Genomic DNA, 5,102 nt, shown 5'->3' on the forward strand with positions numbered 1-5,102 from the left:
GGTCTCAGACCCCTGTTTCCCCCGAACAGGGAGGGCTCCGCTGGCAACCATCAGCCTGTACCTGCTCTGTCCTGCTTCTCCTGAGGTGACTACAGGGAAATCCTGGCTGTGCACTGGGAGTCAGCGTTGTTGTGTCCATGGAACTGGATCACCTGTGCCCAGTGCAATGTGTGTCACGAGAGCCTGGCAATGTACAGCAGCACAAATGGGGTCCGTGCTCCACCATCAGCAGGACTGAACCTCCCTGGTGAACTCCCAGAGGACTGCCAAGTCTTTTATTGAACCATTGGCCATCACTGCCTTCCCCAAATCTGCCTTTGGCGGTGAGCAGAGTCCTGGCATAGCCACCCACTGCTTCCCAGGTCTGGCAGGGATGGGGTCCTCTTGCAGATAGTCTTCCCAATGACACAGCTCTGGAAAGCAGCAGATATCCTTGCAAAGTCCCCTGGAAAGGCTGTGGCATCCCCCCCACCTGGTCATCTTCTTGGGCTGAGGGGCCCAAGAAAGTGCCCTGTCCTGTCAGGGCTTGGTTGGTGACAATCACCAGGTCCACAAGCACCACCATGTCGTCCCTGGTGGTCTAGTGGTCAGGATTCGGCACTCTCACTGCCGCGGCCTGGGTTCGATTCCCAGCCAGGGAAGGGGGTCCTGCAACCACTGCAGGTCTCAGCCTTTTCCTGGGTGGCTGCGCTGCCCTTGAGCAGCTCCGGGGGTGCAGTGTGGTGGTCGGGAGCTCCCACACCCAGTGCATGGGGCTGGGTCAGGATTGGAGTTTTGGGGGGTGACACCAGCCTCCTGTCCCCTCAATGCCATCAGGCTGTGCCCCCCAGCAGAAAAATACCCCAGGAGGGCAGCCATGGCTGTAGGGAGCAGGGTGACCATGCTGTGTGGGGCGGGCATGCTACCGCAGGAGTTCTTGTGACAAGGAGAGGTGCAGGGCTCTGGGCCCTCTCCTAAAGGTAAGGGGGTCCCTGGGCCGGGGGACAGTGCCAGGTCTGTCCTGGGGACAGGAGGGTGCGGGCTGCCAGTAAAAGCTCCCGCTGTGAGCAGGACTTGAACCTGCGCAGGGAAACCCCATTGGATTTCAAGTCCAACGCCTTCACCGCTCGGCCATCACAGCAGCTTGCACAGTCTTTGGAGGAGCCCGTGGTTGTCACTCTGCCCCAGGGGACAGACGAGGACCTGATCTCACCCTGCACGTGGGTTCTGCCATCCTGGTCCCCACTGCATACCCAGCACGGGTGCTGCTGTCCCTGCTGCCACCTGCCCTGCACAGAGCTGAGGCTGATATGGGAATCAGCATCCCAGCGGTGCTGGGAAAGGGAACTAGGCATCAATCACAAAACCAGTGGTGGTGACATGGGAAATGGATGTGGTGGGAGCTTCATCTCCCATCTCATCTCCTCGTATCCAACAGGAAACTTGCCCCTGGACAACCATTCCCAACCTCCTTTGCTGGTCTGGGAACATCCCAGTCTCCCCCCTCTTCCCCCAGGACACATACATTTGCCTCTGTGAAAAGAGGTCCAGCCTTCGCTGGCTGAGGCAGTGTGTCACACAGAGCAGGCAGCGCTTGTCCTGTAGCTGGCAGGGTGACATTGCAGACTTGTGTGGGTTTCACCTGGTTGCTGCCTGCCTTTTGGCTTTTGGAAGAGGCGAACTGGAGAAAAGAAGAAAAGGTGACTGACTGTCAAGAGGAAATCCTTGCTGAGCAAGGTCTGGTGGTGACCTTGGCCTCTCCTTTGGAGCACAAATATCCTATCTGAGGACAGTCCTAGAAACACTTGCCTGTCCCTGGTTTGGGTGGGAGCTGGCTCTGCGACCTCGTCCTGAAATATGCAAAGCCCTCTCTGGCTTCCCAGAGTTATGCCAAGAGCTGTGCAAGTGTCACTGGCACCCTACCACTCTCCCATGGGGATAAGCAGGGAGAAGTTCGGCTGGAAACCTCACCTTGTAGGAACTGCTCCTCCATGCTCAGCTCTGAGCCCCAAAGAGGGTCTGTCTGTACTGCCCCCCTCCCTGGCCTCTGCTTTGCTGGGTGGTTTGATTTCCCTCCTCCACTGGCCAGGGAGGAGCATAGTCCTGACACTGAGTCAGGCTTGGCACAGTCCCACAGGCGTGGATGGATGCCCAGACACTGGTGGCCACCCGCTCAGATGCATCCATGCGTTGGAAACCAGGTGCTCAAACTGGCTCCATCACTGGACAGATGAAAGAGTGCGTAGAGCAAGGCCAGAAAATGTGATAAAATGGGTAAGTGGGGGGAATACTGTCTTTGGACAATTATGGAGACACTCAGGAGAAAGGTGAAGCTTAAATTCATCCCTTTCATTTATCCCAGTTTCCTTCCCCCTCCTCTATGTGCCATGTTCATGTTTGGGGCCGTGAGATACATTCCCTGAATCTCCTAGTGGGCCTGTGGAGTTCAGGTCAGGGTATGGCACAAGAGTGGAGACCCTCCAGAGCTGGAAAGCCACTAGCATCCTGGTGGGCACAGTTACTGAAGCTGAGGTCTATGGTGTGCAGTGAGCTCTTTCTCCTTACTGCTTTTGAGGATGAAGTACTGTGCATTTGATATCCAAAGAGGTCTGTTGAGGTGAGGTTTCATTTCAGCGTAAGGATTTGAACATCCTTCAGATGGCAGAGGAACCCAGAGGGACCAAGCCAGAGCAGGTAGACCTGCACATTACCAGAGCCCCAAAGGAGGGGTCTGCAGGGGTCCACAGTGCGTATGGAAAGGACGAGGGGGTCCAGAAACCCAGTGGAGGGACCTGGAGAGGACCAGAGCAGTAGCAGAGGGACCTGGAGAGCAGTGGTACCCTAACAGAGGACCTTGGAGGGGACCAGAGCCTGAAAGAGAGGACTGAAGGGGTTAAGGAGGGCAAAATACATGATCTGGATGTGACACTGTGCTCGCCCCGACAACCTGAGCTTTATTTCCTGTAACCCTGCTCAAGTGATAACCACCAGCGGCAGTCCTAATGGACGTGTCTGGTCCTGATGGCTGCACCTGACTCCAGATGGATTTGGGGGAGACAGATAACAACACAACAGCCAAGGGCTAATCTAAGCAACATGCCCACCTAACCACAGCGCTAACCATGGTCCGACTCAAGGCAAGTTTGGAAGAAGCTAACATCTGTAGTCAGTATGCAAATATGACTATGAGTCAGTTATCTTACCCTGTAAATAGTGGACAGCACGGGGTGCATTGAGCTCTCCTACATGATAGCAAGCTGCACAACTTGAGTAGGGATGCCTTTCAAGGTTATCCCTTGAGGATTAGAGAACCCTTATCATGTCAGATACTCAGTAAGTGAATTGGGAATAAGAGCACTGAAGCTTTGAAATCTTAGCTAAGTGATATAAAGGATTGACTGTGCATATATCATCCTTTAGACATAAACTGCTGACCAAGTTTGGGACTAGGAGTGGCCAGCTGCATCTAGACTGCTCCCTGTGAAGGAGTTCAGAGCACAAGGGTGTCCTGAACCTCAGGACTCAACAAGAGGGTCTCCCTGACAATTTTGTCCGACCCTGTCCTCTATGAGGTAAATACTCAAGCATATCTTGCCACTGAATCTTGTTAAATCACTGTCACATTTACCATTGAATTTTGTTAACTCACTGTCTTATATCAATAAAATATATTGTTGCTTCTTTCTTGAGAATGAAGTGCATGACTCCACGTGCAGCACTGGAGAGCTCCAAGGTCCCAGACAGAAGGGTCTGGAGACCAGAGGAGACCGAATGCCCCAACTGGTTCTTGCAGCTGGGCTGGACTCAGACTGTCATTGCACTGGCCAGAATTCCCACAGTATTTCTCACAGTTCGTCTTTCTTTGTTGACCTTTTTTCTTGTCTAATCTTGTGTCATTGGCAGTGAGCACCTATTTTCATCTACAATTCTTGTGGTATTTGCAGACAAAACAATCTTGCCTAGTAGAAAGAACAGGATGTGTTTATAGGAAAGTCTGAGTTCAAAAGAGAACTTACAGCTCTTTCCCTGTAATAAATGGCACTTTTCATATTATGCAATATAAAAAACCACAAGGTCTTTCACGAGGCAGAACTTACTCTTCCTCAAAGAAATGTTCAGGCTCTGCTTCTACTTGCAAGTTTTCACTTTTTAATCTTCCAGCTTCCAGAAAAAAGCGACTGCCTTGGTCGAGTACTGGCTTTGCTGAACCAGCCCACAGTGGTCACCATTCACTGCTGTGTCCCATTGCCTGATGTAATGTTGAAAACACTTTGTCCTGACCATAAAACAGTGCTTAACCATCTCACTGGTTGTGATATGATGGCATATGATGACCAAGAGGAGACTACTGCTTGTGCATTGTGAATATCAATGAACCCCTTCAAGTTCTGTCCTTACAGACACTCCTTCACATGGTTAGTCATTGAATCAAACCACAGAATCTGTGATGATTTTTACATCTATTCATGTATTCAGCCTCTCTAGAAATTAAGCTGTAGTCCAGGGAAAAGAGTCCACTGCAGTGAATGACTCCCATGTCTCCTGTCTGGTATGGCACAATGAAAACTACAGTGAGTACCTAAAGCTTCTTCGACTCTCACTTTGTTTAAATAAATCTCTGGAGCTTTTGAAGTCATGTATTCTCTCAGTGGCTTTCTAGTGGTTTGACAACTGCTTCTGCTTTGGTGTATGGGTGTGTTCTGTCCCACATTTCCAGGTAAGATGGGAGCTGGTTCAAGAGCAGGAAGATAACATCAGATGGAAAAATGGAGAAACCGTCCTCCTGTTTGGCATGAGCATCAGCTGAGGCCTCCTTTCTAGACCTGCCAACCCCATCTCCAGAGAAGCCATCTCCCACTCTCCAGTCTGAGCATGGCGTCACAGTCTGACAGAAAAGTGGAACGGATGGAAGGAGGGTTTTACTAAGGGATGGAGCAGCAAGAAGTTTGGTTCATGAGGAGGAGCTGAAGATTTTCTTCATGGAGAGGGAGTTTGGTCCACGGGACAGGAAATAAGAGACCAGCCCATGGGGAAGGAGAGCTGTTGTTCATAGGGAAGAAGTGTGCTAGCTGCTGCTCAGGACAGGAGTCATGTTTGGGCCTTGCAAGCTGAGTTCTTTCCAT

General features: G+C 51.5%; 2 non-coding genes across 2 annotated transcripts; one reads left to right on the top strand and one right to left on the bottom strand.

Annotated features, from left to right (window-relative positions):
* Window positions 1-569: 569 nt before the first annotated feature.
* On the top strand, window positions 570-641 carry TRNAE-CUC. Its single transcript has one exon. It is a non-coding gene; the product is annotated as a tRNA-Glu (tRNA).
* A 397-nt stretch (window positions 642-1,038) lies between these two features.
* Window positions 1,039-1,120, bottom strand: TRNAS-UGA. Its single transcript has one exon. It is a non-coding gene; the product is annotated as a tRNA-Ser (tRNA).
* Between the last annotated feature and the right edge of the window lie 3,982 nt (window positions 1,121-5,102).

The sequence above is a fragment of the Falco rusticolus genome, chromosome 1, assembly GCF_015220075.1.
Source record: "Falco rusticolus isolate bFalRus1 chromosome 1, bFalRus1.pri, whole genome shotgun sequence".
NCBI lineage: Eukaryota > Metazoa > Chordata > Aves > Falconiformes > Falconidae > Falco > Falco rusticolus.